Consider the following 12,328-nt stretch of genomic DNA (forward strand, 5'->3'; position numbering starts at 1 on the left):
TGCCACCAAATTGTACGTAAGGATCTCTGTGGCTGCGTCTTGGAAACCACATGTTCACATTATCTAGGTTCTGTTGTATTTTAAAATTTTATTTTGTTTGATATTTCCCAGTTACATTTCAGTTCACTGAGTTCAGACTACACACAGGAGTATTGCGGGCCACGAGCTGGGTGTCTGATACCTCTGAATTGTAGGGCAACCCCTCCATATCAGTAATAGCGCCCAGTCATCTCCTGATTGCATCCTGGGTCATCTCCAGTCATCCTGATGAATATCTGGTCACTGGATCCAGATGGCTCAGGAGGAGAGGGTGAGGCTGGTGACCGGCACGGCCCTTCCTCACTCAGAACAAAGTCCGGTGCAAGTCATGTCATCGTTTCTCTGATGTCATGGTCCTCTTCAAAAACAAAGGGTGAACACAACAACAACCCACTTCCTAGAGTTATCATGGGGATAAAATGAGAGGATAATTGTAAAGCACTTAGCACAGAGTCTGACACTACAGAAATGCTAAATGTTATTAATCCTAGAGATGAGGAAAAAACATCACAACTGGTAGTAATACAAATAGTCTTTGAACTATTTTAACTTGTGTCCAATTGTTTCAAAAAGATAGTCCAGTGAATTAATAATAAAGTGCTTTGGGTAAACCCAATCCTACAAGGTTCTATCTGCTGATAGAAGGTCAGCTCCTCCTCATTTGTTGCTGTTCTCAGCCTCAATCCTTATTGTTGATGACATCCTAGATTAAGTCAAGTCAGTCATGGATAATTGAGAGTTGAATGTGGTCTATAATTCCAAGCAACTTTAATTCTTCCCCTGGCTGGGCACATGATTATCCTTTAATAAAAATAACTGACCAACCAAATCTGGTTAATTCAGAGTCTGTCGCATTGTTTCATCCTTTGCATTTCACATTAATGAAGTTTTACCGTAAATTTGCCAGCCTAAAGAATTAAGTGCTTCCGTCGCTGCTGTTTTCTGATGCTTTCTGGCAGCTAGGGTTATGAGAAAGTCTAAAAGAGGTCCCTCAAGAGCAAAATGAAATGTGAGGCCTGAGAACTTGCAGCAAAACCTTCTTATTAATAATTAGCTGCTAACATACTAATGGAGCACTTGCTTATAAAACACAATTCACAAGATATTTACTGGTAGATACTACTTTTTGCCATGTCTTATATTTAATATTTTGTCTTTATTTTTAGGACATATAAAGTCTCTTTTCCTCCTGAGTCATTCTCTCTGTGTCTATATGTTGATTTGAGTATAAAGACACAAGGGCAAGAAAAGCATGGGATGAAAAGACCTTGATGAATTATGATCTTTTCTGTCACAGGCACAATAGGAGCTGTATTCTAATCTCCTCTCTCTGTGCAAATTTGGCAAGTTGTTTTCTTTAAAAAGTACTGAGATATTCCTTAAGATTTGACTTAGGGGCCTATGGATTCAGACCACTGAGTACAAAGGGCCACCAGAAGTCCCAGTACTGCTTTGATGCTTGGCCCATGAATGGGGTCCACACAGGTGAGAGAACATGAGTTCATTCATGGAGTCCTCAGTGTCTATCCATATTGAATATCCTTCTCTCACTATGTCTAAGCAAATCTCTTTGTTAACTATTGAAGGACCTATATCTGTCTCCGTTTGTCCCAGTGTCAAAACCTAAATTACCGAAGGATTGATGAGTCAGGCCCAGACTAGAAAAACTGCCCTAGTTTTAGGAGATTAGAACATATAATGAGTTCATAGGAGTGAAGGGGCAGTACTAAAAGTGTGTGTGGTGGGAAGAGTGAAGGGTTGGCCTCTCATGCTGCTTTCGGTGATGCCTCTAGAAATGGTGGTTGTTTACTGCAATTGAGGGTGGCAGTAGGGACCCCAACAGTGAGGTAATATAAATTTAGGCATATCTTTGGAATTTTAGGATTGTCTAGCAAATGTGATGAGAAAACTTGTTGGAGTTTTATTTTGAATTCAGAATTTGGGGGAAAAAAACTGTAATTTTGCCAATGCAAATTTTTAAATTATTTTTATTTTTTGTGATTCTTTGGTGCAAGCCACAGAAAGAGACACTTGAATGGACAGTTATTCCCAGGAGCCCAAAGCCATATCTGGGCCTGAGGATCTGGACAAATGATATACTGATTTCACCCCTACTCCCCACCTCACACCCCCATTTAATTTTCTGAGGACAGTCAGAATGCTGCATCAGTCACTCTCATCCATGCACAGAGAATTGTAATTCTCACTCTCTAGAATTTCCAGGGAGATGCCTCAAAAGAGACCAGAATTCAGATTCCAGGAAATTTTTTTTCCAGCTCCACTAGAAAAGTCTACTGCTTGCACATGAGAAAAAAATCGCATATATTAGACTAGAGGAGTTTCTGACTGGGGATTCTTGGGTTGTGTTTTGTGTTTGCTCCAAGCACAGGAGGGCAGAGTCAAACACCAAGAGTAGTATCTGAAGTGTTGCTGCCAAACAAACACAGGAGGGCAGTGGCTGACCAGATTCAAAGCAACCTTCTGCCTACTTGGGAAGTGTCAGGCATGCCACAGCTGGCCTGGATCAAGTCCTAGCAATCCCATAGTGATAGCATTTAGATCCAAAGCAACACTAGAGAAGAGCTTACGCCCTAGTAATGACCGCTTACCCAGGCTGAGGGGTGGCAGACACAAATACAGGTCCTAGGGGGCTGACCAGGGGCAGCAGGCACAGAAGTAAGCTCCAACAGCAGCAGACAGCAGTGGTCAGTGGACACAGCTGAGATCCCAATGGCATTAGACAGTGGACCCGCTCCCAATAGCAATGTACGGTCAGAGGCATGAGTGGGTATTGACCTGTGAAATGGCAAAAAGAATGACCACTGTAGCCCATCACTTACTGAAATGTATAAATGATTGGCATCTCTACGTTGCTTCCAGTACAATACCTAGCAACCATTATACATTTCCCCTCCCCAGAGAGGTTATGGAAGATAAGGGATTGTTAACAGGAGCCTTTCCGTAGGGTGACAAGGGAGAGGTGAAAGTGTTTAATTGGGCAACTCTAAAGCAATGGCCCAAGTCCTGCATCTAAGCAATCAGGTCCATGTGCTCAGCAATACCAAGTTTTTGCAGTTTCAGTGGGTCTCTCAATGTAAAATGGTGACCTTAAACAGAAGCAGCACCAGGAACATTCCAGGTGATGACATTTCCTGCATAATCACCAGTCTTCATTACAGATCATTTCTTATGTGTATTCTATCACAGTCATATAGTACAGCTTTTTCAGCCATTCCCCCGTTGAGGGGTATCCCCTCTAATTCCAATTTTTTGCCACCACAAAAAGAACTCCTGTAAATATTTTTGTACAGATTTTCTTTTTCCCTTTCCTTTGATCTCTGGAAAACAAACTTAGTAGTAGTATTGTTAGGTCAAAGGGTATAGAGTTTTATAGCCCTTTGGACGCAGTTCCAAATTATTCTCTAGATTGGTTGAACTAGTTTACAATGCAACCAAGAATGCATTAGCATTTCAATTTTTCCAAATCCCCTCCAGCATTTGTCATTTTCCTTTTGTGTCATGTTAGTCAATCTGATAGATGTGAGGTGCTATCTCAGAGCTGTTTTAATTTTCATTTCTTTAATTAGTAGTGATTTAGAGCATTTTTCATGTGACAATTGATAGTTTTGATTTCTTCTGAAAACTGCCTTTTCATATCCTTTGATATCATCACCAGGGAACGACTCATTTTTTAAAAATTTGACTCCGTTCCCTATAGATTTGAGAAATAAACCTTTACAGAGAGATTTGTTGTAAAAAATTTTCCCCAGTTTCCTGTTTTCCTTGTGCAAAAACTTTTTAATGTCATGTAATCAAAATGATCTATTTTCCATTTTATAATCTCCTTATCTCCTGTTTGGTCCTATGATTTCTAGTGTTTTTAATAGGAATGAAGGTTGTATTTTGTCAAAGACTTTTTCTAAATCTATTGATATAATCATGATTTTTTGTTTTTGTTATTGATATGATCAGTTATGCTATTGATTTTCCTAATATTGAATCAGCTCTGTATTCCTGGTAAAAAATCCTACCCGGTCATAGTGTATGATCTTTGTGATAAATTGCTGTAATCTTGCTCATATTTTACTTGAAATTTTTGGATTGATATTCATTAAGGAAATAGAGCTATAGTTTTTTTCTGTTTTTGTTCCCCCTGTATCACATTTTGTGTCAAAAAAAGGAATTTGATAGAACTTCTTTTGTTCCTTAATTATTTGGTAGAATTCACTTGTGAATCCATCTTGTCCTAATGCATTTAATATTTCTGCTTTGCGGTATTTAGTTTTTATGCAGTAATACGTGGTCAGTTTTTGTGAAGGTGACATGTACAGCTGAGAAAAAGTTCTTTTTCCTTTTACATATATGGTCCTTCTTGAATCAATTTTGATGTAAGTGAGGTTCAGGCATTGCTTGATTCCCCCCCTACCAGTTTCCTTTGGATTCCCATTGAGTTTTCTCCTGAGTTCTATTACCTCTAAATTTTCTGAGATTCTATTCATCTCCTTGACTACTTTCTTATTTATTTTATGGTTAGATTTATCCAGCTCTGAGAGGAGAAAGTTGAGGTCCCTCACTAGTATAGTTTTACTTTCTATTTTCTTCTGGCATCCATTTAGCTTTTCCTTCAAGAATTTGGATGCTATGCCATTTGTTGCATATATGTTTTGTATCAATATTATTTCATTGTCTATGGTTTCTTTTAGCAAGATGTAGTTTCCCTGTTTATCCCTTTTAATTAGGTCATTTTTTACTTTTGCTTTACCTGTCACTGATTTTTTTTTTTACTTTATTTAGCCCCACTGTTTTTACTTTAGCTGAAGCATAATAGAGCCTGTTCCAGTCCTTTCCTTTTATTCTGTGTATCTCCTCATTTCAAATATTTTTTATTTTAAGAATTGTAAAAGCAACACCCCGACATGCACAGGGGGGCCTGCTATCCCAGGCTCTTTGATCTGCATTTCTAAAAGGAAAGCAACTTTTGAAGGGTCAACAATCACTTTAAAATCAAGCACATGTATCATTCACTTAGTTTAGGAGAAAAAGACCGCACCCCGGACTTCAGAGAAAGTACAGAGAAATCTAAATCAACAGACAGGGCTTCCAGCTGTCTGATATGAGCAATATGTACATCATAGATCAACGGGCATACGCAGTTACTAGAGAGAGAAGCCCCAGCATCTGGGTTTTCAAAGCTGGGGGCTCTTAGAGGCTGCCAAAAGTTGGCTGAACAAACAATCACTTCCAAAGAAAAAACCCCAAAGTCAAACCTCACCTCAGAGTCTTTATGCTAATTGTAGAGCCAGAGGGCGTCACAACCCTTGAGAACCAGTGCCTCATTAGAAAATTAAGAAAAGGTATGGGATTTCCTACAAACTTTCCCTAATTAAACTCTCTTTAATGGGCAGGCTCATTAATGGGTGGGGAAAAATCTTCCTTAATCACATTATTCAATCAAAGGCTCACGATTATACTAAAACAAAAAAATGCATTTTCAATACAACAACATATTGTTGGATTCTGGTTTCTAATCCATTCTGCAGTTTCCTTCAGTTTTTAAGTCAGAGTTCATCTCATTTATGTTCACAATGATGCTGATAGCTACCTTGTGCATTTTCCTCCATCCTATTCTGTTTATTTTTCTCTCTCTTTTTTATCGTGTCCCTCCTCTAAAGTCTTTTGCTTCTGACCACTGCCTTCTTTTATCTTCCCTCTCTTTTAACATCTTATCCCCTTTCCCTCCTACTTTCCTATTGGATAAGATAGATTTCTATTACCAATTGAGTATGCACATATATTTTCCCTCTTTGAATCAATTTAGATGTGAGTGAGGTTCACTCATTGCTTGATCCCTCCCTTACCAGTTTCCCTTCTTCTACAAAAGTTCTTCCTTTTTTATGTGAGATAATTTTCCCCATTTTTCATCTCTTTCTCCCTTATCCCAGAGCATCCCTCTCCCTTGCCTATTGATTTTTTTAACATCATCTCAACATAATTGACTCCCATACTCTCTATGTAGACTCCTTCTAACTGCAATAACCATAATAATAAAGTGCTAGGAAGACGCATATATCATCTTCCCATATAGAAAGATATACAGTTTAACCTTTAGGAGTCCCTTATGATTTTTAAAAATTTACATTTTTATGATTCTCTTGAGTCTTGTTTTTAACAGTCAAATTTTCTATTCAGCTCTGGTCTTTTGATGGGAAAAGTTTGAAAATTTTCCATTTCATCAAATATCCTTTTCCCTCCTTGATTGATTATACTTTGTTTTGCTAAATAGATTATTTTGGGTTGTAATCCCAGCTTTTTTGCTTTCTGGAATATCATATTCTAAGCCCCCCTTTAATTCAATAGTTGCTAAATCTTGTATGATCTTGACTGTGTCTCCATGGTATTTGAACAATTTTTGTCTTGATGCTTGAAATATTTTCTCTTTGACCTGGGAACTCAGGGATATGACTATAATATTCCTGGGAGTTTTCATTTTGGGATCTCTTTCAGGAGATGATCAGTGGAGTCTTTCAATTTCTCCATTACCTTCTGGTTCCAGTATATCAGGGCAGTTTTCTTTGATAATTTCTTGAAATATAGTATGTTGGGTTTTTTTTTGATTGTGGCTTTCAAGTGGTATGATAATTCTTTAACTATCTCTCCTTAACCTATTTTCCAGATCACTTGCTTTTTCAGTGAGATAATTCACATTTTCTTCTATTTTTTCATTTTTTTAATTTTGTTTCATTGCTTTTTGATTAGCTCATGGAGTCATTAGCTTTCACTTGCCCAATTCTAATTTTTAAGGAATTATTTTCTTCACTGAGCTTTTGTGCCTCTTTTTCCATTTGGCCAATTCTGTTTTTTAAGGTGTTATTTTCTTCAGTATTTTTTGTGCCTCTTTAACCAAAGCTATTAATTATCTTTTCATAATGTTCTTCCTTTGCTTCCATTTCTTTACCTAATTTTTCCACTACCATTTTTTATTTCTTAACTGTAATCCTAGCTCATTTGATTTTGGAAGTCAGTTTTAGCCCTTATAGGAGTTTCTGTTGGGCTTATGTACAGTTCACATTTTTCTTTGAGGCTTTACTTGTTGCTGTTTTGATTTTATTGTCTTCTTCTGAGTTTGTGCTTTTTCTTCCCTGCCACTACCTTAGTTGTTTTTTGGGGTTTTTGTTTTTTTTGTGGTCAAGTTCTTGTTGTTGTTGTTGTTTGCCTATTTTTCACCCTGTTTCTTGATTTGAAACTTTATGTTAATTATGGGCTCTGTTCCTAGCTTGGGACAGGGGAGGAGTTTTTAAGCTTTAGGCTCTTTTGCACTGCTGTTTTCAGAGGTAGGGCTGGGATATGGGAAGCTTTTGGTGCTTCCATGGTGGTGCAATCTAGGGAGAAATGTGATCACTGCTGTCTTGATCTACATTCTGATCCCTACTCAGGAAAAGCCCCTGATCCCTTGGAACTGCAATCAATACCATCACTCATTTTCATACTCCTTTCTTTTGATGGAAGATCTACCAAGGGCTGGACCTCAAAGCAATCTCAGCCTCCTCCCACATCACGGATTTCACTTTTCACCAACCTTAGTCCCTGCCTCAAATGACTTCTAGAGTGACAGAAGTGCCCCTAGCTGGATCCCAGTTCCTTTTCTTTTAGCCCTTGTGCAGTCCCCATGTATACTGATACCCTGTTTCAATTCACTCTCTTCTTTAATCCTCTGAGTGCTGATATAATAGCACTCTGCTGCCCTAGACAAAATATACTTTCTTAGGTCTCTACTTCCTTTGTAAAGGGGAAGGATGGATAGAGTTGAATGGAAACAGAATGGTAGGGTGAAGGCAGGGACAGGGTATGGTGGAAGAGGCTACAGCCTCAGCAGAGAAATTATTGACTTGATCTCAGAGCACAAGTCTATAAATAAGGTTGTGCTGCTGTGCCAGAGCATGAGGATTGAGGGAAGGGTTGAGTGGGCATATTTGAGATTAGGTATTAGCCCTCTCCAATATTAATTCATTAAATTATTACCTGGTGAGAACTCTTGGCGTCTTGACCTGTGATGACAGGGGTACACTGGAGCCACCTTGAACAAATTCTAGGGAAATTATGTTAAATGTTCAGTGTGAGCATTTACACCTTGTAAATCAATAAAAGCTATAAAGTAAGGGTTGATTCAGTGCTTTGTTGATGATTCCAGACTTAGGAAAGTGATGGAGAAAATATTAATAATAAAGATTAAACTTAAAAGTGTGTTGTGCATCCTTTTTTTTCCAGAGAACAGATCGTTAAACATTTACTAGGACATCCCCGTCTATGGAGACAGTTGTTCCCTCTTGTGCATAATTCTTGATTTGTGAGGACTGGACAAAATGTCTGGTTCCAGCGAACTCTTAATAAATTTTCCCCCCTGCTTTTATTCATTGGAATACAACCTAATTTTGTTCTTAATGTTTCAAATATCAAAGTTATAAGGGAATGTTGCCTCATCAAAGACAATCCTATCAAGGACAGAGGTAGAAACAGTCTATTTGAGTTTTCTATAAGAATTGAAATATAAAGTTAAGAACCTTGATTTGAGAGACTGTTTAGACTGAAAGTTCACAATGTGATTTCTCTATGTGTAATATGACTAATATCTATCAGTCAGTGTGTGACTAAGTGCTCTGGAACAGTTATTTTTCTTTTATGTCATCCCCTAGACCTGCTAGAGCATGAAAAAAAGCAAAAATCCCCAATCATTTCAGACCAAAGAGTGGCTGGAAACAAGTCAGACAAGGTGGCTTTGTGCCAATGCTTGTGGTAAGTTATGATATAGAATTAGCCACTGTCTTAACCATGACAATTCACATTTCCTAAACTGAGTTCTGTGGAATCCTTAAATGAAACATAATGAGCAAAATGGCCAGTGATAAAATTTTGGCACTAGCCATGTTTTCCCTTTTCTTTAATCCTTCAGAAGACTCGTTATTTCAATACTGAGACCTCAATGGGTGGCGAGGGTAATTTTTTTAAAAAGTTATCCTTTTCTGGTAGTGAACTGCACAAAACTTAATTACTGTAGGATTGGTCATTGCATGACATAAACAAAGCATTACTGTGACCATAACTGAAGCCTCTTTAGTTTCATGGAACCCATTAGAGTTTGCATTCCACTGGCATAGAACCCAGGGTGACCTTCACTCCATAGTGAAACATTTGCATAGATTACATATAGTAGTTCAATATGAAAATTAACTATTTCCTATACTAGGTTCTAATGTCTCTGACTGTTCTTTATTTTTGGAGTATTCTATACCTCTGGATCATAATGAATGAATTTCAAAAGTGTATTCAAAGCTCAATTGTCCCATGGCCAAATTCATTTAGGAAATGATCTACTTAATTAATGTATTCTCTCAATTTAATAAAAATGTTTCAAGTGCCAACTATGTCCTAGACCCTGAGAATACAAAGAAAAATGAAGCAGTTGTTGATTTCATGGAGCTTATATTTTAGGGATGGTGGTGAGGGTCTAACATCTATACAAAAAGTACAAGAAATTTTGCAGAGGGAGAGCACATGAGTAATTGTGGAGCAGGGGGAAGGGATGTCAAATAGAATGGGTAATTAGAAAACTTTCTAATATTTTAAATGTTGAGTTGAGTAGTTAAAAGATCATAACTGACCTTGGTGAGAGAAGTTTCAATAGATACTGGAAGTCACATTGCCTGGATTTGAGAGGTGGGAGGTGAGGAAATGGAGATAGTAATGTAGATAACCTTTCCTTAGTTGTGAAAGGGAGGAGAAGTAGAAAAGGATAACTTAGGGAGACTTGAGTGACAAGTGGACAAGTTTAAGGAAGAGGGAAATATGGACACGCCTCTACGGAGCCTTTGAGAAGCCTAGAATAGGAGAGACTGAAAATTACAGCAAGAATAACTGAGAGGGCAAGCTCCTGAATAGAGAGGAGATAGAATTTAGGGGACATTTCCAGGTTCTGTCTACCTTCTTCACTCAGTACTACCTCTCTTCCTGGTTGGCTCACCCAATCTATATTTATCACCCAGTCAAGATTCTAGTACCTGTTGTCTACTGACCTCTAGAATATTCTCTTTTTTTTCCTTCATGAGTTCATTGCCTGGCTCACAGTCTTTCTTCCCCAACTCCCGCTCTCATACACACTCATACTAAGGGACTTCCATGTAAATAATAATCCCCTTCAAACACCCTAATCTCCCAGTTCTTCAGCTTCCACGTTTTCTATGACCTACTCATCCACCTCACCTCAACCACACATAGGAATGTGTGGCTGATCATACCGCTGATCTTTGCATCATCGACAATGCACCACTTCCATTTCATGACCTCCAAATTTCCCATGTCTGTTCATAATCTGTTGCCATTCCATCCTTCCCTCTGCCTTATAACTCCAAACCCTGACTGATATTCATCCTTAGTTCTTTCCCAGGCCATCATCACTGCACTGGCTATACTCTCTTTTTCCATCTTGACCCTTTGGTGAACCAGTTTCACTCTATGCTATCCTCTTCTTTTGAACCCTTTGCTGCCTTTTCCTATCATTGACTTTTTCCTGCCAAACCCCAGCCTTGGATCATTTCCATCATCTGCTACCTTTGCTGTTACTCCCATTCTGCTGAACAAAGCTAGAAGAAACCACAAAACTGTCATGACCAGGTGCCTGACAAATTTATGTTATGTAGTCTCAGCTAGACCCTCATTGCAGCAAGGCAATCTTCTTTTACAATACCCTAATTCCCAATGCCACTCGCCACTGCACCTTTTCCAAGCGTTTTCATTTCTCCTCAAACTTCCAGTGGTTCCTCCTTCATTCACCTTCTCAGCTGAAACTTTGCCTCAAATTTTACAGTAAACATTGAGGTCATTTGCAAAGGTTTCTTCTTATTCCCTCCTCATCTTACATCTGTCAGATGTCTTCTGCCACTATCTTCTCCTTGTGCCCTGGTCCATATGAAGAAGCAGCCATTCTTGCCAAGGCTAACCCCTCTACAAGCCCAAGTGATCCCTTTCTATCCCAACTTTTTCAGTAGATTACTTCCTGTCTTTCCTGTTTTTTACTTCTCTTCAATCTCTCTGCCCACTGGTTTCTCACCTATTATCTGTATTTGTGTCCATGTCTCCCCTCATCCTCAAAAAACCCTAACTTGATTTGTCCATCTCTGCCAGCTGTCCCATATCTCTTCTCGCTTTAGCGACTAAACTCTGTGAAAAAGTTGCCCATAATCAGTACTTCCATTTTTTCTCTTCTCCCACTTTCTTCTTGACTCTTTGCAGTCTGGGTTCTGACTTCATCAGTGAACTGCAGGTGCTCTTTCTAAAGTTGCCAATGATCCCTAAATTGCATAATCTAATCTGCTTTATCTTTATCCTCATCCTTCTTCATCTCTCTGCAGCTTGTCAATCACCTGCTTCTCTTTGACACTAAGTTTTTGTGGCAGCTCACTCTCCTGATTTTCCTTTATGTCTGACTACTCCTTCATCTCCTTTGCTGAATTTTTATTCAGGTGGTATCTACTAATCACCCAAGACCATATCGTGGGACCTCCTCTCTTCTCTCGTTATGATATTTCACTAGGAGAGCTCATCAGCTCTCACAGATTCAATTATAATCTCCATTCTGATGGATTGCCAGATGCACTTATCCAACTACAACCTCTCTGTTGACCTACAATTTTGCATCACCAGCTGCCAACTGGACATCTCAAACTGGATACCCCATACTTATTTTAAACTTAGTATGTCCAAAACTGAATTCATCTTTTCCCCAAGCCCTCTCCTCTTCCTGTTTTTCCTGTTACTGTCAAGGGCACCATCATCTTCCCAGTCATTCATACTTGCAATCCAGGTATCATCCTTGACTTCTCACTTGCTCTCACTACCCACCCCCATATCTATTTAGTTGCCAAAGTCTGCTGATTTTACCTTCTTAACATTTTTCTAATACACTCCCTTCTCTTCTCTGACATTGCCACTATCCTAGTACAGATGCTAATCAGTTCTATCTACTGCAGTCCACGCAGCTGCCAAAGTGAGCCTCCTAAAGTGCAAGTCTGACCATGCCTCCCCATCTCTTCTCCCATTCAATAAATTCCGGTGGATCCCTCCAGGATCAAATATAAAATCCTCTGCTTGGTTCATAAACTGGCTTTCTCCTATGTTTCCAGTCTTCTTACACTTCACTCCACTTCAGCTGCCTCATTCTATGATCCAGTGACACTGGCCTGGCCTCCTTGCTCTTGCTTTCACAAGACACTATCTCTCAGCTCTGGGCATTTTCACT

General features: G+C 38.9%; 1 protein-coding gene across 1 annotated transcript in view; it reads left to right on the plus strand.

The window, feature by feature from the left end:
- The first annotated feature begins 6,847 nt into the window (after positions 1-6,847).
- The window catches only part of IL5RA (interleukin 5 receptor subunit alpha), a 74,405-nt gene continuing 68,924 nt past the window's right edge, over positions 6,848-12,328 (plus strand). The window contains exon 1 of the mRNA XM_072598636.1: positions 6,848-8,829. The gene's annotated coding sequence lies outside the window, so the exon portion shown is untranslated. The remainder of the gene's footprint in view (positions 8,830-12,328) is intronic.

The sequence above is a fragment of the Notamacropus eugenii genome, chromosome 3, assembly GCF_028372415.1.
Source record: "Notamacropus eugenii isolate mMacEug1 chromosome 3, mMacEug1.pri_v2, whole genome shotgun sequence".
Lineage (NCBI taxonomy): Eukaryota > Metazoa > Chordata > Mammalia > Diprotodontia > Macropodidae > Notamacropus > Notamacropus eugenii.